The 23,116-nt window shown below is 46.1% G+C and overlaps 1 long non-coding RNA gene across 1 annotated transcript in view; it reads left to right on the top strand.

The window, feature by feature from the left end:
* The first annotated feature begins 12,391 nt into the window (after nt 1-12,391).
* The window catches only part of LOC116091513, a 52,172-nt gene continuing 41,447 nt past the window's right edge, over nt 12,392-23,116 (top strand). Inside the window, exons 1-2 of the long non-coding RNA XR_004119056.1 lie at nt 12,392-12,647; nt 14,453-14,527. This is a non-coding gene — a long non-coding RNA (uncharacterized LOC116091513). The remainder of the gene's footprint in view (nt 12,648-14,452; nt 14,528-23,116) is intronic.

Raw genomic sequence — 23,116 nt, 5'->3', positions numbered from 1 at the left:
GATGTTGTCTATCTTGGAGGTCCATTCTGTCCCCACCAAGACATAGCCAGCAGTCATATGAGAATGAGAACCTGCTAGTGGACTGAGTCTAATGAGTGATCCACAGCTGGTAACATGCATGTCATGTGTGGCTCTGCTCTGGCCACACCCTGAGGAACTCAGCCACTGTCTCTCTTATGTTGGCTTCTAACCCTGCCACATCCCCTCCTTGTCAGCACTCCAGCCATGGCTCCAGATCACCCAAGTCAATAATGCATCTGAGTGACTTCTCATGTTAACTGTCCGGAGGACTTGCTCCCTTAGGAGCCCTGACAGCCTTCAGCAGCAAATTTCACAAGCCTAGGGGTGCCATGATTCTCAAAGGCAGTCTTATGCCCAACCTGAATATCCAACTGCCCTAGTAGAGCTCTCTGTCCCCAAGCCTCTGTCCCAGCCTGAGACTCAGCACAGAGTTGGATGGACATCTGCCCATAGTAGGTAGACAAGGGCAAGTCTGACTGCTTGTAAGGGCAAAGGTCACAGTGAGGGACAGCATAGGGAAGCACCTACAGTCCATCCCCTGGAGATGGACTTCACTTAACATGCAGTTAAACTGTCACTGAGAGAGGCCACGTGCTCTCTTTGATGAGGCCCATGAGGAGTGTTCTCAGTTTTTCCACAGCTGGGCTCTGAATGAGCAGGATAATGATGCACAGCAATGCTACCAGCCACGGGTGCCAGTGCTGGTTGCATTGCACAATGTCCTACAGTCCAGACCAGGGGTTGGCAAAGGAGATGCCAGTGCTGGCTGCATCCCAGGGACTCCTAGGGTCCAGACCAGGGTTGGGCACAGTGTGGTTTGAGGAGCCAGCACCTGCCTCTGTAAACAGCTGTGTTGGGCAGAGACTTAGCAGTGTACACACTGCCTTTGGCAGCTTTCCCAGGACGACAGTGGAATGGTAAAGCTGCGTGGAGACTGCCTGGCAAGCAAAGTCTAAAATATTTATGATCTGTTCTCTTATAGAAAGTGCTTTCAGGGGCCCAATCTCCAGTGTTCACAAAGGCAGGCTGAACATCAGCCAAGACCTGGCATGTCATCATTAGCTCGTTATCAGATGTAAAAGAGGCCATGTTTTTCAGCCAGTGTGCTTTGTAAGGTGCTGTGGTGGCCCAGCATCTCAGGACTGGGTAAGAGGTCACAGGACTAAAAGAAAGAAAAAGGGTGTCACACAATAGCCCAGCCTCCCAGTGACAAACAACAACTTAGATAAGAGGGAAAATCCATGACTTAATTAGGACTAGGTCATTTACTTTTCCTTGTCCTTGTGTTTTTAAAGATTTATTTTATTATTTATTCACCTCTCTCATTCCCCCCTTCTGTGTGTGTGTGTGTGTGTGTGTGTGTGTGTGTGTGTGTGTGTCTGTGTGTGCGTGGAGCCTGTCGCAGCCATATCAGATTCCCTGGAAATGGAGTTTCAGGCATTTATGAGTTGTCCAGTATGGGTGCTGGGAACCAAATGCAGGGTCTAGGATATTTGGAAGAGCAGCAGGTGCTCTTAAGCATGGAGTCATTTTCTCCTGTCACACACAACACACACACACACACACACACACACACACACACATACACAGGCACACATATACACATATGCATGTAGGCACACACATGTACACACATGGGCACACATACATGCATGCACACAAACATGTACACACATGTGTGCACACATGTACACAGGCACACATATATACAGATAGACACACATATACACACATGCATGCATGCCCATGCATGTGCACACACACACATATAGATACATGCATGCAAGCACACATATGTACACGCGCACAGGCACACATGGGTACACATACATGCATGCACACAAACATGCATACACATGTGTGTACACACATATACACAGGCACACATGTATACACACAGGCATACATATACGCACATATATGCATGCCCATGCACGTACACACACACATACACACACACATACACACACATGCACGCACGCACAGAGGTGCTTTCCATGATATCAGTTCAGAACCCTGTACACTCCCCTCTGACTCAGGAAGAAAGAGAGATCACCACGTGTGCCACGCAAGGTCTATATGGAAACACTTACCAAAGACCCAGGGTGCAAAATCATTAAATAGGATTTTCCTGCCTGTGGCCTGTCACCTCCAGCACCAGTTGCTCTCTGATGGTAACTCCTGGTGGCCTGTGAAACACACAGGAGAGCATACTTATCACCAACAGGTTAAATAAAGGAAATGTGTGCTGGCCTTGGAACTGTGTAACATGCCTGTTCTAAGGACAGAGACTCCTTGCTCACAGCAACATCGCAGCAGAGAGGCCTCACACAGGACACAGTGCTGTGGCTGATGGTAGGGATCTAAACTGACCTTGATTTTCTCTGAGTCTGTTCATTTTCAAGTGAAGGAGCTAAATGTGTTTTCAGGTTTGTTTCCTGCACACTCTGATTGGTCTGTCAATTTCTATTAATATGTTTCAGTGTCCAGTGCTTGGGTCTCCAGCGACAGCCTTAAGTCCTCCAATTGCCTTGTTCAGGGTCAGCCCTTGGAAGTGCTGGCTGCTTGTGTGTCAGAGGTACCAGAAGAACCCCCTTTCCATGGGAGGTATGGAAGTAAAATAAGACTTTATTGTTTCAATACACGAGCGCCTGTGTTGATGTGGTATACATGTTTGTGGTTATGTACTTGTGTATGCATATGGAGGCCTGCAGCCAACCTTAAGCATTTATTGTTCCTTGTTGTGAGCTGTTCATATTTTCTTGAGAGAGAGAGAGAGAGAGAGAGAGAGAGAAAGAGAGAGAGAAAGAGAGAGAGAGAGAGATTAGCCTAGGCTGGTGGCCACTGAACAATAGCCATCTGGCTCTCTCTCTCCATCACTGAGATTACAAGTAGATCCCAGAGTGCTCAAATACTTCATGTGTGTTCCGGGATTCAAACTCCGGTCCTCACGATTGGCTCCTGCAGCAGGCATCTTCCCACTGGGTTGTCCTCCCATCAGCCCTAAACTCATTTACTGCACACACCCCATCAGATCTCTAGCCAGGATCAAAGCCAGATGTTCTTCAGAAGGGTTGCCCCAGCTTCGGAGCCCCGAGTGAGCATTTGAAAATGAAACTCCTAGAATATTTCAGTAGCATAAATCACACAAGGTTAAGTCCGGTTCGCCTCTCACTTGCGTGTAGTGTAGGAAGCTTAAAAGTGAACCTACGTTTATTGTGGAAAAAGAAGAGTAGAATAGAGAACAGGGCATCCCATCTCCCCAGGGTCTTTCTGTGAAGTCTTCACAATGCTATTTTTCTGTAACACACAGGCTTCAAACACAGTTAAAGACCTGGTTTACCTGCATTACCAATAAGAAGTTACAGCCTCCAGCCTCACCCTCTTATGTACACAATCAAAGCCTGGCAGAGCATGCAATCAAACTTGAGACAGGGCTTCCAGTGGGTTAAAGTGTTGTCCCTTGCAACAGAGAACTGACTTACTGGGGAACCTGAATTTGATCTAATGGATTGCTGCAGTCTCCAAAGGAAGAAGTGAAAGATTTTTGGCATTGAGAGATGCAGGCTATGAAACATGCTGTGTGGGCTGCTTTGAGGGACGATGCTCCTCCCTGACTTAAATGCTCTGCCCGTGGTTGGTGGAATTATTTGGGAAATATTAAGAGGTGCAGCCTTGTTAGAGAAGGTGTGTCATTGGGATGGATTTTGGAGGCTTAAAAAGGCTATTCCATTCCCAGTTAGTGCTCTCTGCCTTCGACTTGTGGACAAACATGTGAGCTGTGAGCTCTCAGCTACTCTCCAGCTCCATGCCCACAATCATGTTCCTAGCCATAATGGTCATGAACTCACCCTCTGAAACTGTAAGCCCCAACCAATTCTTCTACAGGTTGCTTTTGTCATGGTTTCTCTTCACAACAATAAAAAAGTAACTAAGATGCACTCTAAGATAAATTTACAGAATGTTTATGGACAGGTTGTACACATGAATAAAGTTGTCTCTCGGGTCTCCACTACCCAGGTGTGAAACAGAACATTATTGAGCTCCCAGCTGCATGCCCCCCAACTCCTGCCCGGAGATCTCTGTTCAGAACAGTATTGAGCTCCCAGCTGCATGCCCCCTAACTCCTGCCCGGAGATCTCTGTTCCACACTCAGTGTGGGAGGCTCCTGGCTTCCTTCCACTGTTACTATCATGTCCGTGTCTCCAGCAGAGGCTTTTTCTTACACACTTGGCTGTAGTGTTGGAGTGAGTCAGACAGGTGGGGAGCATCAAGCCTCAGCCATCTGGGAGCCATGCTGGCCACTCTAGGTCATCTGCTTCCTCACATCAACTACAGAGTAGGTGGGTAGACATCCAAGAGGCAGCATGAGAGTATTTTATAATAATTTTATTATTATTTTATAACAATAATCATTATTATTATAATTAATTATTATTAGACTTTATCCAGCTTATAATTAGCTACGAAGGACTATAATGGGTATGGAGACAAAAGTCTTTAATCCCAGCCCTTCAAGAGGCCTCAAGGCAGTGAGGTCAGTGTGGATACATAGCAACACGCTATAACAAAAACAAAAATAACAAACCTAGTCCCAACATCTATGAGGCAGGGATGTGGGAAGGGCTCAGGGAGCCTCTGCTCCCTCCTGTTGAAATGGTTCCCGCTGATAGAGTCCAGCAGGGCGGGCAACTGTGACCACTGGTTATCCCTCCCTGCTAAAATGAGTAATCTCAGTGTTCAAGGAGGTGGCCCTGCTTGAGTCAAGACTAAAACCTAAATGTCATGAATCTGGGAAAGGGACATGTCAGGGAGGGACTGAGAGTTGTATGAAGGGGATAGGAGAGGCTGTGGGAGGGAGAGTAACTGGAAGGGAGAGTAACTGGGAGGGAGAGTAACTGGAAGGTATTGCACAAATGTATGTACTTGTCCAGGAACTAACTTAAGTGATAAAAAATTTAAGTTTTCAAAAGAAGAACAAAGAGTTAAGATCCCCAATGTTAAATCTCTCACACGAAAGCATGGGCAACCTCTGACTTCTCTCATGGGAGCCCTAGTTTTCTCTGTGCATATTTTATGCATGTTTTGCATACACAGCTGATACTATAAACACGATTGGATTTGAATCCCCCACTGAAAATCTATGCGAAGCAGTTACTCCACTAACTTGACATCCACAGCTTTACTGCAGTCCCTTATTAATTTTGGGAGTTGGGCATCAATTCTTCAGCATTTTCTGCATAGGCAATTATATCCCGCAAATGGTGGCTTTATTTCTCAGGCGCAGCTTATCAGTTCTCCTTTCTCCTCTACCTAAGACTCTCAGGAGGCGGCTACAGTAAGATTGTGAGAGGAAGCACCCTTCGTCATGTGAGGGGAAAAGACTGAAACATTTTACAAAAGTACAATAACAGCTGTTGGTGCTAAGAAACTGTCTTTTTCTTTTTAAAAAATATTTTTAATTATTGAATATGAATGTGCATGTGTGTATGTGCATGAAACTCAACCTCTCCCTCTCCCTTCGTGTGTGTGTGTGTGTGTGTGTGTGTGTGTGTGCACAGGAGTGTACTATTCATGGAGGCCAGAAAAGGACTTCTGATTCACTGGGGCTGGAGTGTGCGTGCGTGCATGTGTGCGTGTGTGTGTGTGTGTGTGTGTGTGTGTGCGCGCACAGGAGTGTACTATTCATGGAAGCTAGAAAAGGACTTCTGATTCACTGGGGCTGGAGCGTGTGTGCGTGCGTGTGTGTGTGTGTGTGTGTGTGTGCACAGGAGTGCACTATTCATGGAAGCTAGAAAAGGACTACTGATTCACTGGGGCTGGAGTATGCGTGCGTGCGTTCGTGCGTGTGTGTTGTGTGTGTGTGTGTGTGCACATGAGTGCAGTATTCATGGAAGCTAGAAAAGGACATCTGATTCACTGGGGCTGGAGTGTGCATGTGTGTGTGTGTGTGTGTGTGTGCGCGCGCACAGGAATGCACTATTCATGGAAGCTAGAAAAGGACTTCTGATTCACTGGGGCTGGAGTGTGTGTGTGTGTGTGTGTGTGCACAGAAGTACACTATTCATGGAAGCTAGAAAAGGACTTCTGATTCACTGGGGCTGGAGTGTGCGTGTGTGTGTGTGTGTGTGTGTGTGTGTGTGTGTGTGTCTGTGTGTCTGCACAGGAACACAGTATTCATGGAAGCCAGAACAGGACTTCTGAGTCACTGGGGCTGGAGCTACAGGCAGCTGTAGACAACTGGTGTGGTTGCTGGGGACCGAACTCTGGTCCTGTGCAGGAGCCAAACTGTACACTAACCCATGGAAACATCTCTCCAGCCTTTGTTTTTCTCTCAAAATCATATTGAGAAGGTTCCTCTCTATTCTGTTGTGTGTTCTTGTTGTAAGTGGTATTAAGTTTGCCAAGTGGTTTTTCTGCACCACTTGATATTATCGTATGGTTTTCCTTCCTTACTGGACAGGAAGGTCTGTGAATCATATTGCTCATTCTCCAAGTTCTGTCACTCATGCATGATTGGCATGAATTGTTCTTGGCTGAACGCCACTAGACTGTGTTTCCTGATACTTTGGAAGATTTCTACATGTATGTTCATGAGAGGTCCTGGAAGTGGTTTTACTTTCTTGCAGGGCCATTTTCTGATTGGGAGATACTATGATTCTAATCTCATAAGCAGAATCCTGTTTATGTTCCCGTTCTTAAAAGAAATCACAAATAATGCATAGAAGCTGCTTATTAAACACGTAGTAGAATTCACCAGAAAAACCATCTTTTCATTCTCATTCTCATATCTCCTCCCCACTGCCTCTGTGTGTGCGTGTGTGTGTGTGTGTGTGTGTGTGTGTACATATGTGTCTTTGGGTGGTGTGTGTGTGTGGTGTGTCTGTGTGTGTACATGTGTGTGTGTATGTGTGTGTGTGTGTGTGTGTCACTAACAAGCAGTCCAACACCCTCTTTCTGTTTAATCTCATTATGTAAGTTTTTCCTATTCTATTTTTCAAAGAATAGGTCTATTTACTATTCAGATATCAAATATCAAATTTGTAATGACTAGTTTGTTAAATTTTCTTAATTATCACTTGAATATGAGATCAGACAGCAGTAATGATATCTGTTTTAAGATTTTATTTTATTTTTATGTGTTTGAGTTTTGGCCTACATGTATGTCTGTTCAACATGTGAGTGCCTGATGTTTGTTGAGGCCACAAGAGAGTGTAGGATCCCTTAAAACAGAGGTTATGGATGATTGCAATCCACCATGTGAATTATGGGAAGGGAACTGAACTCAGGTCCCTTTCAAGAGCAACAAAAGTTCTTAACTTTTGAGTCCTCTCTCTGCACCCAGGGCCTCTTTTGGTTTACAATGTTAGTACTTCCCCATGTCAACAGGGATAGTGTATATATAGTTCTCGTCCTCATTTTCTTAAGCTGTTAAGGCTAATATAGGACAGTACCAGAGGCCGAGTTTTAGCCATGGTTGGCTACACTGCTTTGGCTCCCATCAGGACACATTCGCATGTTCGCCCAGGAGCAATCTAATTTGCTAATGAAGGACACACACACACACACACACACACACACGCCAGTTAATTTATGATATGCCAGGACTAGTTCAAAGTCTGGGTACTTCTAAACCTTTCTCTACTAACAAATGCTCTGCTGCAGAACTCCCAAGGCTCCAAAACCTTCCCCTGCTATGTTAGGCCCAAGAGGGGAAGCGGCCTGTGCCTCCTTACGTCCCATCCTTCTCTCCTGAGTCATGGTGGTTCTCTGTCTTGCTTCCTCCCAGTTCCTAGCCTGTGTAATCTAAAAGTTCCTTCCTTCTCTCTCTGCCTAGCCATTGGCTGTTGCCTCTTTATTGATCAAACAAAAACCAATTGGGGGCAAGGACCTTCAGCATTTAGACGTGTAGATTCCTGATTAATTCCAAGCATTAGAACCAACCCCCAACACTGAGTGGTTTTAAACAGCAAAGGTCTGGGTCTCATTGTTTTGGAGGCCACAATCCTAAACCTGATGTCCTGGTTCGTGGGCTATACCTTATCACTATGTCCTGACACTGATGGGGAGGGGTGCGGCAGCTCTCTGAAGCCAGCTACGACCTCATCATCTCCCAAGGGACTCAGCTTGGGGGTTGGTCTCAGGGTGTGACTTTGGTGAGAGCCACAGGAAGTCCACAGCATCGGTCTTCGGGTGTGTCGACTTTCTTTGTTGGTGTTTCCTACATCCTTGGCTTTCTTTTTAGGTCTCACCATGTTGGTCCTGGGCTTGCTCTGGGCTGCACCTGCCTTTCTATCTCATTCCATGAGGTGGGAACACAGACTATGCATCTCCCAGCTTCTGTCTTTTCTGATTACTGCATTTCATGCCAGAAGCTTCCCATATATACTGCATTCTCCACAGCCCACAAATTCTGATGAGTTACATTTTCACGTTCATTTAGTTCGAAGTATTGTAAATTTCACTTCGGTTTTCTAGCTTTGGCCTGTGTGCTATTCAAATGTGTGTGCTTCAATCTTGGCTTTCTGGAGCATGCCCTATCTGCTGGTCTGCCTTGAGGGAGACAGACTGGATTCTCTAGTCTTTTACTGGTGTCCCGAGTCAGCTCACTTCTTGCATCTGCCATTGAGAGACCCAGATGGGAAGCAGAACCTGCTTTGTCTCTCCTCCTTTCTGCTTTCCTTGGGCATCTTCCACAACAGTCCCCTCTCCTTCATGGCTAAAGTTCCTACCGAGAAGGTTGCTGACCTCCAGCTCCTGGCAGACTGTCTGCGACATGCCTCTGTCCACGCACTCCTGGCCCCGCTCTAAGACCACAGAGGGGTATGCAGTTACCAGTCTTTGGGTTCCCCTGTCTTTCTTTTGATTGTTTGTCCCTCTAACATCCTAGAACTAGCTCCATATATTAAATTGTCCCCTAAACTCAGGGAGTTTCTCTTTCCCTAACTCTCCCAGCATGGCTTACTCAAGTATGGCCTCTTTTTATCTTGATTCTCTGTGCACATCTGCTTTCTTCTATCTTTTGTTTCAAAATTGCTTTTCTGTGGCTTCATTCTCTTGACCTACAACATCACTGACAGTGTGTGCCTTGAGATGATTCCTCCCCTGTTACAGAGCACAGTGAAGCTTCCAGGTGCCCTAAGGCAACTTTAAGCTTTGGGACTGCTAGGACATGGTACTCATTCGTCTGCTAATGGTACCAGCACATAGGACTTCCAAAGGGGCAGCAGAGATGACAGGTGCATGTTCACTCGACAGCACAGTATGAAAGCAGTGCTGGTAGACTGCACTGCCCGGAGACCCAGGTAGACAGACCTGACTCTTCCAAATTCCTGTGGCTCTAGGTATGTCACCTTAACCTTCTCCTCCATCTTCATGTGTTCTGGTTTTTTTCCCCCTTCTGAGAGCGGAGACTCTTCCTCTGCTTCTCTTGTCATGATGGCATTATTAGATCCAGAGCCTGCTTGGGTAGTTGGGGTGATCACAGCTCAAAGGACTTCATATACCTGTAAATGGCCCTTGGGTCCAATAACATCATGTCCATACCCACAGGTTTGAGAGACTTAATTTGAACTTTTTGGACATTTTTAAAGGATCTATGAGCCCTTATCATACCAAATCTTTTGTGTGTATAGCAGTGATTCCTGATATATTAGACAAGGTCCCAATTCTACTGATAGTAGGTATAGCTGGAAGAAAAGCTAGACCATTTCTAGAATTTCAGGACTCCAGACGAAAGAAACATTGGCTGTCAACTAGATTCCCTACATGTTCATACAGGAAGTAACCTCCCATTTGGACAAGATCCAAGGCTTCCTCAACATACCCACAAGCTTAGAATGACGTCTTATCTCGACTGACCCACGTGACCCTGAGATTATGGCCTCTACCTATCTCAAAATCACTTCCCATCAGCCCAGTGGGATTTTAAACTACTCATTAGTGAAAAGTACATGCAAATATATTCATAATGGAAATACAAAAATCTACTGTGAAGCTCCACAGTTTCAAAATGTCTATTCTAACTGTACAGAATTTCATTTAGATGTAGAGACTTTGGGTCTGGTTAATTTTAGTGTGGTGTTTTATTTGCAAACTTCTACCTCACAGAGTTAGGGTTTCTTTGCATATCCCTGACTGTCTTAGAACTCCCTATGTAGACAAAGTTGGCCTCAAACTCAGTCAGATCCACCTGCCTCTCTCTGCTTTCTGAGTGCTGGGATTAAAGGCATGCTTATGTGTGGCCTATTTGCAAGCTTTTTATAATAAAGTTTATTTAAATTTAAATAATAGTATATGCATTGGAAGTTAGGAAGTTAGGTGTCATGGGTCATGCCTATGAATACAGACAGGTGTTATTGTGACACTGTGCCTATAGAGGGGTGACCAAATATCTACTTACTGTACATAGAAAACTAACAACAGGCCAAAGTCCAACTTGGAAAACTTAATGAGTTTATATTTGGGTTGCTTACAAGAATTTGGATGAGGGCTCACGTAACAGGATCATGATGACTTAAAGATAGCTGCATCACCAAAGCCTACCTCAAATCGAGTGACAACTCATGAGAACAGAATGCCTGGAGCTCACTGCACAGCTCTTCAGCTGCTCAATGGGTGGAAGGGCATTTCTTGCACATGGCTCAGTTGTTGTGAGTCTCTTTTGAGTGGCTCAGCTATTCTGAGAGTGTCTCTCAGAATCCTTGCTGCTTATATAAGTTGGATCAGACAGTTGATGTCTTTTCTTCCACAGCTACTGAATCTGTTCAGATTCAGGGACTTCCTGATGCTCTTGTGTTGTTTACTTCCTGAGATTAAGAAAGTCAGTTAATTGAAAGGGTTTGATGTAGAAAGTAGGGCCACACAATGGGAGGAGGCAGGAGTTTAAGGTCTGTAGGGTGAAAGAAACTCAGGATATGTGAGTTCTTGTCTTGAGAAAATAAGAGAAAATTAAAGATATATTGAGTAACTCAAGTCCAAATATCAAACAAAAATGCACAAAATAAACTCAGCCCAATGGAAGTCATCTGTTTTAATGCATATGTATCTTTACTGAAAACACATACCATGCATATACATTCGTATACACACACACACACAGAATCCTACATTAGTTAGCATTTAAGCTGACTCACTCACAAGAGAGCAGTAAGAACACCCTGGCTTGGCCATGTTGTGTGGCTCACACATTTCACTAACACACAGAGCCAAGTCTTAGGTTCTGCAGGGTTTGATTTTATTTTCTGTGACACTTTTTTTTTTTTTAAATAGCAAACCAAAGTGAAGGCTTCTCCTTTGACTTTTTTTCCATCAAGTTGATTGACTGTCCTAAGAGAGGCTTTGAGATAGCACAGAGTCTGAAGTACAGTGTGATGGACTGGCAGTGTTCTACAGAAAATTTCAGAGAAATCTATCCATGGGTCCCTCCCTGTTTTGGGAACTCTAGAAAGTTGTGTTTGGCTAATTCCCCTGGGGATTTTTGATCACACCAGGTCTAAGAGAAGTTCAGAGCAACAGGGCCAGAAGCCCAGAGTCAATAATAATTTATTTATAAGAAGTGGCCCATAATGCTTCCTGCTACCCAAGAACAATCAGGTGGCAGCGTCAGGTGTGGAAATCTCGACTCCTGTGCTGTCCCGTTCACTTACTCTCCTCTGTTAGATCCTTCCTTTCTTTGATACTGAGGTAACTATACAACTTGGCACTAAAACCTCCACTCAAAGAGCATTAATTAAAAGCAGACATGAGCCATTAAGATGGTTCTGAGATTGAGTCTGAAGGTGCAGTGTAATTAGTTTTGTACAGTGGAAACATAAAAAGTGAGACAGAACTGGAGGAAATAGGATCATAACACACAAAATGGTAATGAGTTGCAGAATAATGAGAGGTGGGGCAGGGGGACAAGAGCAGTAACTAGAGGACTGCACAAGGGAAGGTCTAAATGAGTAAGGGAGTGAACCACAAACGCTCCTCAACGCCATGGGAAAGCTCCGCCCACAAGGGGGCACGTGCTCGCCTGAGCACTGAGTGACTTGCCACAAGCCCTTGCCAGGTGCACGCAGGAGATGGGTAGGATGCAGATTTGCTAAGGGTTTGCAACACAAGGTGGGGAAGAGATTGGACATAGAGCAAAGTTGCTCAGGAAAGCCCTGGGAGTATACGGAACGGGGTAAGCCCTCTCTTCCAAAATGAGACCTGAGCTGCCGCTGGCACTTAAGCTCATTGTTCTCGAAAAAGACAGTGCAGCAAATGTGGGTGTTAGGAAGAGCTCTGTTTACTTGTGGCCTTGAGTGATCGTTCCTGTTGGGTCCCACCGCCTCTGATTTCAAGAGCGCCTGAGGGTGCTATGATTGAAAGTCACCGGAAAGCTCATTAAACCGGGCCTGGTGCAAGAGAAAACGGATGTGTACAGAACATTCTTGCTGGGAATCCTCCCAGCGGCCCTCAGTCACCGTGACGTTGACAACGATCATTTGGTTCAGCTATGATGAACAGCAGCCAAGAGTCTGCCGGGTGCCAGGATACCACGCAGGCTGCAAACGATCAGTTCAGAGACTTCAGAAGTGGCGTGGGAAGTATTTCTAGAACCTTCCGTGTCATGGATGAGAAACCCCCTTGCCAACAAGGTACCGTGATCCAGCTAAGGTGACATGCTTATAAACTGAAGCCCACACACTTTATAAGAAATGAGTGGGGGAAAGTGGGGTTCTTGTTCACTGCGAAGGTGGAAGCAAGGGTTAAAAGTAAGGGGACCGAGTGTCATCTGGTGACATTGTGACAAATGTGAAGCTCAGTTAATTGGGAAATCAAGGTAGGGAATGTGGTAAAGGGTAGGCAGTATGTGAAGCTCTTGACAAACCTGCTTTGTGTCAGGCTCTGATCCTCATTGAGATGACCCTACTTCCCCCAGCAGAGGAAGAAGGCTCTCTGTGTCTTCACATGAGAAGAGGAGGCTCAGAACAGGTCAGGAGTCCCGCACCAGGCAATCAACTTGGGATAATGGCCACATGGAACAGAACAGATGTCAGCAGAGAGCAGAAGGACCTTATAGATTCAGACCAAGCTTAGACATACAGTGGTGTGGACTGCTCCAAGGTCTGATTTAGTTAGTTCACTTCAGAGCTCATAGTCTGTCTGTCTGGGACTGGGAAACATTGGGTTTGCATGGACTTAGTTAGGTGTGCAGCAGCTAACACTGGCATTTTCTACCAGATTTCTGCCATCTTAGCAGTACCATGTGACACCTAGCATCCCATTTCCCAGAGCACAACGGAAGCTTTGGGTGGAGACAGACAGACAGTGACAGAGGACCGACAATAAGAGCTCCCTCAGGGAAGCTCCAGGGCTTCCTGACCACAGACCTTCTAGTGTTCTCTTGTCTTGTTACAGACCATGTCCACATGGTCAGCTTAGCATGGCATCATTCTTGTAGTCTGTAGTTGGAGGTGGGACAACTCAACAAGGCTTCTGTTCTTACCCTGTGTGATGGACAGGGATGTGTTGGCCAGTGGGGCTTTTGCAGGAAGTAATGGGACGGAGCCATTCCCAGATATGACAGGTGACCAGCAGCACCTGCCTACTTCTCCAGGAATCTGCCAGCTGCTGAGAAAGAGCAGAGTCTGCATGACCTTGCATGACCTTGATTCTGTGACTCTTCTGATGAGCTCTTTGATGAGCTCTTTCCCCTTCTCCCCGTCCCCTGAACTTTACCAATAGAGCCTCTGGCTTCCCACATTCTCACCAACAATCTATTTAGGGTGACTCGGTGTCTTCCTGGGTGGCTGAGGACATCCCTGTCATACTCCATGAACTCTTATGTCTATACATGTATGTCTTGGCTATGAGAAATTGCCTTGGTAACTCATAAAGAGCCCTCCTGCCTCAATATTAGCATGGTGGTTTGGGTGGAAGTCCCCCTGAAGATCCAGCTGGTTTGGTCCCCAAGTTTGCACTATTTGGAGTAATGGCACCATTAGGATTTGAGGTAAGAAAGTCATAAACTCTCAAAGAAGAACAAAAGACTATAGGCCCTTTCTGTTTCTCTTGGTGTCTTGCCTGGGATGTGTGATACAGGCTTTGTTGATTTACCCTGGGGCATAACACCCACTGCAGAAACCAAAAACATTGATGCTACTGGTTCTTAGACTCAATCCCTAGGACTATGAGCTGAAGCAAACCTTCTGTCCTCTTGATTTAACTTTGTTATAGAGTTAGGTGGCTGACAAATACAAATGTCTGACATAGTTGATTTTCCCGTTCCATTTATTCAAAAAAAATGTAAAAATATAAAACTGTTCTTGCTCCTATTAAAAGGAAACCTCAGCCCTGTCCATAAACTTCAGGTCAAAGAAGCTGTTATCCCTCCACTTTCCGAGGGTCATTTGCAATACACTGAGTGGGCGTTGAGAACACACTGTCCCTTCCCTCACAGGGGGCGAGGAACGAAACAGATGACTTGCAACATTGTAGCTGAGTGGGAAAATCGGTGTCTGGAGGAGTTCATCAGGTTAGTAAGAGTCATTCCAAAGAAAGTGACCTGTAAAGAAAGATCCCCAAATTACCGGAGGCTGGGGGATAGAGGGATGGTGACATAGATTGAATCTGTAAGCAGAAAGAATGGATGAGAGCCAGCTGGGGTGTGGATGGAGAGAGACAGTGGGGAGACAGAACTCAGAAGGTTGGCAGACTATGGGCCAAACATGGTGAAGACCCAGGGCTTGCATCAGAAGGAATTTGGCAGCCACTTGGGATGATCAAATTGATGTAAAATAAACTTAAGCTTGTCCTCTTGGCTATCTTGGTCCTTCTGGCTTCTCCTAGTCCAAAGTACCAAAAAGTCAAAGCTGTGCCTTCTGCCCATGGAATCCCTGCCTTCTTTCCATGGGATCCCTGCCTTCTGCCTATGGGATCCCTGCCTTGTATTCATGGGATCCCTGCCTTCTGCCCATGGGATCCCTGCCTTTTGTTCATGGGATCCCTGCCTTCTGCCCATGGGATTCCTGTCCTCTGCTAATGGAATCCTTGCCTTCTGCCCATGGGATTCCTGTCCTCTGCTAATGGGATCCCTTGCCTTCTGCCCATGGGATTCCTGTCCTCTGCTAATGGGATCCCTGCCTTCTGCCCATGGGATTCCTGTCCTCTGCTACTGGGATCCCTGCCTTCTGCTCAGGATCCAGAGGAGAGACTTAACTGGTGAACACAACTGCAGAATCCAACAAGATTCTGCCTCTCCAGTCAGTATGGCACCTATCTCTCCTCCCAAAGGCTTCTTCGAGACTTCATAGGGCTAAGATCTGTGAGTGCACAGGGGCCCATCCTGTCTCCAGCCTGGTGAAGACTCTTAACCTGGTAGCCCCATGCTTGTCCCTCAGACTCTCTCGCAGCTCATGCAGACTCTCCCACGCTTTCCAGCCTTTCTCCAGAGCACTCCTCATGTCTGGCATTTCCTTCTTGACCCTAAGTCAAGTGAGACAAATGTTAGACTGGTCCCCCAGGATCTTAGAGAATTTACCTTGTCAGAGACAGCCCATGACACTGTAGGGTTTCTTGATGATCATATTAAGTCTGAGTAATTCTCTTCTTTGATGTCAAGTCCTTTGTCTAAAGAGAAAATTTGCGGTATATAGAAAAGGCAGATGGAGCCATCTTCAGAGGGCATGATAAGAAGGAGTGTGGGGGTTAGTCACTTTCTTTTCTAAATGACATCTCTCTGTTCTTCTGTGAGTTGAAATCTACTATCTTCCTGAAAACACAGTGGGGGGAAAGTCCCAGAATCCACTCATTCATGAACATCTGGGTGCTGGGTGCCAACCTATTGGCCTGATATCAAAAGTCACTGTCTTCCACAATGAATATCTGAGACCAAGCTAGAAGCTGCTTAAGATCTACAAGTTGTGCATGTTAGCTTTTAACTTTCACATAAAACAGAATAAAAAATTATCAAATGTCAAAAAAGGGGGGGCTACTGCTCATAAGAGATTCCTGCGCATGCTCCTGACATGGATCTGAGCAGCGAGGCACCAGCCTTTTCATTCCTCAGGGAAGGGGGTTGTTTTCACTTAGGTTGCAGGCACATAACATCTTCTTAATGTTATACATATGTAGTATATAGTATGTAGTATATAGGATATAGTAAATAATATACAATATATAATATTACTGTTTATACATTTATATATGTATATATATTTATACATGTGTGAAGCTTCAGCTACATGCCCTATAATGTACCCTTACACACACAATGCACTTCCTGTGTCCTACCCACTTCTGTTGGGACCTTCTGCTTGGATGGCTGCTCTCAGATGTTGCCAATGAACCAACACATGGAAGGAGAGATGGAGAAGAAATGCTTGGGGTTACCCTGAGGCAGCATCTCCTCCTGTACAGGTACATTCTGATCATTCCTTTAGTGTGGCTTCCGTTGCCATCTGAAAGCCATCTATTAGAGTTTCGTTCTTTTCCAGGGTGGCACGTGAGAGCCTCTTCCCAGGTCTGCTCAGTCATTTCTCTTTAATTCTGAGACAGGGTCTCTCCTTGAGTCTCCAGCCAGTGAAGAGCTGCCTGTCTTTGCCCGGAAGCCCTATAGTGGCATAGGCACAACCACAACCACCAGGCTGGCACTGGTTCCCAGTCTCAGGCCGCCAGTGTCACAGGCACTGTACTTATGGCTCCTCTCTTTACTTTAGAAACATTGCTTTTTCTATTCTGTGTCTCTGAGCTGCATTACAGAAGTCAGAATACCCAGCTGGCAATTATCCAGAAGGAACTGGGTGACAACTGCTATGGTCACGAGCTTTGTAACCTTGGGAGGCAAAGAGTGGGATACGTAAGATTCTGTGCTGTAGGACAGGTAGGGTGAAGCACTGGGAAGCCAGCCTCTATGTCCAGGAAAGCCAAAGGAAGTCCAGGTAAGGAGCCAACAGGAGGCGGTGGTGCTCTGAGTTATTTGGTAAAGCCCCCATGTACAATGATTCCTGGGGGCACAGCAGGACCCTCACCTGGGATTATTCCATTTAGCACTTCTTGTCAATCCCTGGCTGTAGACACTGGAGCACACCAGAGGAGGAAGATGTCTGTGAGTGAGGTTCGGGAATGTGCCTGGTGTTCTATCTGGAGAGAGTTAACATTGTTCATGTCAATCCAGGAAAAATAAGGCAACAGAAGATTAAGGGATGACTCTGGATGTTAAGGACCAGCTGGTTACATATCTGTCAATCATTATCATACGACAAATGGGGAGAGCACGATGGCTTAGTGGGATAAGGTTCTTCAAGCCCGGCCACTGGAGTGCCAGCCCTCGGGACACACATGGTGGAAGGAGGAGAAGATCACCGCTCCCAAGTTGTCTTCTGACCTCCACAAGAAGATCACAGGATGCGCAACTCCACACAGATAATAAATTGACACACATATACATAAGTACATGTGTACATATGTGTGTATCCTTTTGAAGCACGCTTTGTAACTCAGAGCCACGGATATGGTCGGTACATCTTCCCACAGGCATTTGGATTTTGAGAAAGGGAGACAGACATGCAGTGTTCTAGACAGAACAGACAACTTAATAATTTATCCTTTCTTTTCTCCCATTCAACCAGCTGCTCTGCCCACCCACTGGCTAAATCCAACAGGGTGCAGAAGTCAAGCATGCCAAGTGGATTCACTTCATAGGTCCACAGAGGTCAGAGACTGCAAACCTTGCAGGGGAGTGGAGAACAGTGGATCAGGGAGGCAAATTGAAGTTTTATCACAGGGCATAAGGACAGTAAAGTAAGAATGTTCTTGGAGCAGAGGAGAACAATGGGGATGCAGAGGAAGCAGCCAAGGATGAAGCTGGATGACTACATGGGGACCCGGCCTGGGTAAAAGCAGGGTAGGAGCTTGGAATGGGTAGAGAGACTAATGCAAAGGCAGCTGAAAAAGCTAGAGTGGAGGCAGAGTGACCAAAATTGAACTAGGGAGATGTGAACAAATGACACACACCAAGGCCTTTGTGGAGCCCAGGGCAGGATGGCAGACCCGTTCTAAAAAATCATGGGTTTCTTGAACTCCCTAGATTTTGGCAACAAATGAACAAGGCAACAGACTAAAGTGTCTACAGTGTGCCAGTTACGATGAGGATGTAGAAGGAACTGACCTTTCCCAAGGAGAGAATTCACACCATCTACTCCACCCATGCTTACATCACCCACCCCAACCTGGGCTTATATCATCACCACCAATCCATGCTCAGACTGTCTACATCACACAAGCAGAGTCAACGGCAGGTGGCTGCCTGCTCCAGGAGACACACTTGCCAGTATGACAGAGCATCAGTACAGCGGACGAATAATTTCCTATTAGGTGTTCAAGTCCTTTTGTAGTATCTCGGGTGGAGCTATATGCATTCTAGAAGAGGAAGCGCCAAATGCTACGATCCTGATAAGCAATGCTGATGGTGCACCCTACAGGTACAGGGAAATGCTAAGCTTAGGAATATGGGTCATATCTAGAGGTGGGAAAGGAGAGAGAGGCTGGTGTAGGTTGACCTAGGTTCTGAATGTGGATAGAGAGTTAAGAGTTAAGTCATTTGTGTCATGGGGACATCCAGGGCTGTAGGTAGGAGACATTCGACCTTATAAGCTCCTAGGAGACACTGAAGGCTGACATGACAACAAAATTAAAAGTGAGAGTTCAGGCAAGGATCAAACCTGTGAAAGACTAGGACCTTGGAGGGGGTCATAAGATGGAGATGGATATGAGGTTAGAGTCATATCAACATGACTTACTGATAGAGTGAGTGGTTTGAGCACAGGTTGGTGTGAGCACAGGTTGGTGTGAATATGAGTTGGTGTAAACACAGCTTGGTGTGAACATGGGCTGGTATGAGTATGGATTGGTGTGAACACAGGTCAGAATGAACTGTATGAGCATGGGTTGGTGAGAGCACAGGTTGGTGGGAACATGAGTTGGTGTGAACACAGCTTGGTATGAGCACAGGTTGGTATGAATGTGGGCTGGTATGAGCATGGGTTGGTGAATGAACTGCATGGGCATGGGTTGGTGTTAGCACAGGTTGGTGTGAACACAGCTTAGTGTGAGCACAGGTTGGTGTAAACATGAGTTGGTGTGAGCACAGGTTGATGTGAGCACAAATCGATGTGAACACAGCTTGGTATGAGCACAGGTTGGTGTGAACGTGGGGTGGTATGAGCATGGGTTTGTGGGAGATGATGTGAGCCTGGTTTGATGTGGAAAGTTTGAGTGTCTCAACTGAGGAATTACCTTGATCAGTTTGGCCTGTGAGCATGTCTATAGAGGAACTGCCTTGATTACTGGATGAAATGGGAGAACCACCCCTTAAGTAAAGTGGGGGACCCACTCTTTATCTGGGCAGAATCCTGTCATGTTTCAGCCATTTACCTGGATAAGATCGAATGAAGATGGCTGAGCATAAGCCACAAGTGGCAGCCTTGGAAGGTTCTTGCTCCTCTTTGTTCCTCACTGAAGGTGATGTGACTAGCTACTGCCAAGAGTCCTGCCCCGACTTCCCCAAATGATGGGCTGTCATGGAATTATAAGAAAATGAGCCTCTATCTCCTTTCAGTACTCTTTTGAAAGGGTGTTTCATTATAGCAAGAAATAAACATAGGGAAATGGATTCGTGCCCAATGTCTGTTGGTTAGAGCAGGGCTATTCTTTAATAGCCAACACAGTCTAGATTCACCAGGGAAGATGGAACCTCAATTGAATAATTTTCTTGATCAAGTTGACTGTTTCTGATTGAGACTATTGACTGATGACTGATGTGAGAGGGTCCCAGCACACAGCATGGAGTCAGCACACAGCATGGAGCCAGCCCACAGCCCACTGCATGGAGCCAGCACACTGCATGGAGCCAGCACACTGCATGGAGCCAGCACACTGCATGGAGCCAGCACACAGCATGGAGCCAGCACACAGCATGGAGCCAGTACACTGCATGGAGCCAGCCCACAGCCCACTGCATGGAGCCATCACACACCATGGAGCCAGCCCACAGCATGGAGCCAGCACACAGCATGGAGCCAGCACACAGCATGGAGCCAGCACACAGCATGGAGCCAGCACACTGCATGGAGCCAGCCCACAACATGGAGACAGCACACAGCATGGAGCCAGCACACTACATGGAGCCAGCACACTGCATGGGCCAGCACACAGCATAGAGCCACCACACAGCATGGAGCCAGCACACTGCATGGAGCCAGCCCACAGCCCACTGCATGGAGCCAGCACACAGCATGGAGCCAGCACACAGCATGGAGCCAGCCCACAACATGGAGCCAGCACACAGCATGGAGCCAGCACACAGCATGGAGCCAGCACACTGCATGGAGCCAGCACACTGCATTGGCCAGCCCTAGGCAGGTGGCTCTGAACATATGAGAATGGCAGATGTCCAAGCCAGAGGGAACAAGCCAGTTAGCAGAGTTCCTTCCCCCCTTTCTGCTTCAGTTCCTGTGGAGTTCTTGTCCCCACTTCTCTCAGTGATGGGCGGTGCAGTGACCTGGAGGTGGAAGCCAAGTGACCCCTCTCCTCCCGTGTCAGTTTTGATATGTGTCTTACCACAGCCACAGAGATGCGAACTAGGACACTTAGCCACTCTTCACACTCATGCTCGGTCTGTTCAGACTTTTGATTTTTCATGAGTTAAGTTTCCCATTTCTAAGAATATGTCCATTCCATCCAAGCAATCAACTTATAAAGGAAAGTTAATTGTATTTTCTTGTATTTTTTATTAATGTAACTTGATCTTAATGTCTTTATTTTCATTTATGATTTAATCGTGATTTGGGTGCTTTTAAAAAAACTAAAGCACTAAAAGTTTTTTCTCAACTTTATCAATCTTTTTAAAGAACGGATTTTTTATTTTATTGATTTATTTTCTTATTTTGATTGCACTGAGAATTCAAGCTCACTTCTAGTTACTGTCTAAAGCCTGTCCCCACTATGCCTGCAATCGCCATCCTCCCATCACTCCGTTTGGACTGTTTATCCTTCACTTTCTAGTTCCTTAAGTGTGAGGCTACGATGTGGAGCCTTCAGTGTGGACACTCACACAGAGATATCAGGTCTTGCCACGCCTCAGCTCTGGCCTTGTCTAGCGGCTCTGCTATGCTTTCAATTCCATTCACCTCTAAGAAGATTCCAAGTCCTCTCATGAGTGTGGTCCAGTGACTGCTGCACAGTGTCGCCTAATTGTTACATGCTGCTGGACTTCTCAATTTTACTTCTGTAATGTAATTTTAACCTCACCCTGTTCTAGCCAGGAAAGACATGATATGACATCTACTAGCCTAACATGAGCGTCTTGGAGCTGGGGACAGATGGCATCTTTGGACTGAATGCTCGTCTTCCAGCCTAACATGAGTGTCTCAGAGCTGGGGACAGGTGGCATATGGACTGAATGCTCACACATGTCCACTGCCACTTAACACTTAAGGCTTCTCCTGAGAAGTCTTTGTCTTCAGTAGATTCTAGAGTTTCAAAACAGGTGGATTTTGCTGATGCAGTGTTCTCTGGGTGTGAAGAGAGATGCTTGGTGTCTCTTTGCCATCTCTTCAGAATCCAACTTTATAGTTAAACACTTTATTTAATCTGTCACATCCCAAATATTATCATTCAAGCATGCAGTTGGTATAAAATTACTGAGAGGCTGGAGAGACGGCTCTGCAGTGACAAGGGCTTATTGCTCTCAGAGGCCAGGAGTTCAGAGACCAGCACTTATATTAGGCAGCTCATAACTAACTGTAACTCCAGATCTGGGAGACCCAATGTCTCCCTGACACACAGACACACACATGCACCAACACATGCACACACACATACCCACATGTGGACTCATGCACACATACATGCACACACACCTACACACATGTACATGCATGCACACACACACACACAAACACACACTTTAAAATATAGAAAAAAATATTCTGGAGTGATGGCTTCATGATTAAGGGACTTGAATTTGGTTCCCAGCACCTAGTTGAGCTCCTCATAACCACTTATGACCCCAGTTTTAAGGGTTCAGTGGGCCTCTGCATGTATTCAGAACACATAGAGAGAAACATAAACATTATTTTTAAAAACTTTGTAAAGAGCATTAATGAGATATTTTTGCATCCTTTATCTTTGGTTCTGTTTTTAGCATCCCACGAGCATTTTATACTAAGCAATACTTCTCAGTTCAGAATAGCTCGGTTCACATTTCAAGAGCGCACAGTGGCCTTATGTGTCTTCTGGCTCCTATACTGGATGCCATTTGGGAAAATAAAGTAGAAGGAAAGGTTTTAGGGTCAAGGTCTCGGAACTGCCTTTGGGCACCACAAGTCTGCACTCCGAAGTGCACAGACAGAGAGAAATATAAAGAATGGAGTAGGATATAGAAATTCAAGGATCAGAGTAGGCACAGGGCAGGAGACAGACTTGGGAGCTGTTCGTGTGGCTGATGCTGAAGCCAGGAGAGACTGGCCAAGTCAGCAAAGAGGAATCAGGCTAGAAGTCGGGGACACCCAACCTCAGAAGCAGTCTCCCACTGTGATGTTGAACTGCGCCACACATGGAAGGATGCTCAGAGCGTCCATAGCTCCCTCCCTGTCCTACCTGTGGTGTCTCTCCCCCTCCTGCCTCACTCCAAGTTGTGACAATCCAACCTATACCTCAGACGTTGTCATGTGTGCCCTCAGAGCTAGCATGGTCCTTATGAAGTTAATCATGCTGTATTGCTGAGAGGGGAGCCAGTAAAGCAGACTGAGAAGGAAATGGCAGCAAGATGGGGTGAAGAAAATCACCACAAAGGGACAGGCACTGATGGGACAGTGTGTGCAAGGGACATGTGATGGTGTTCGTGTGGCTTCTGTGTGTGTGTTGGGGGGGGGGGGTCAGAGAAACAAGCATGGTGGATATAAAGGCTGTGCTTATTTAATCCAGTCCACAATGGTGGTGTGCTAGTTGCTTTTCTACTGCTGGGCTAAAACACCCTGACAGGAAAGAAGGGGTAAGTTGGGCACTCATTCTAGAGAACCTTCATGGTGGAGCAAGCATTGGGCAGGGGCAGGGGGTAGAGGCA

The sequence above is a fragment of the Mastomys coucha genome, unplaced genomic scaffold (genome assembly GCF_008632895.1).
Source record: "Mastomys coucha isolate ucsf_1 unplaced genomic scaffold, UCSF_Mcou_1 pScaffold15, whole genome shotgun sequence".
In the NCBI taxonomy this organism is placed as follows: Eukaryota; Metazoa; Chordata; class Mammalia; order Rodentia; family Muridae; genus Mastomys; species Mastomys coucha.
Note: the sequence above shows the minus strand (reverse complement) of the source record. Positions and strands in the feature narration are given on the sequence as shown.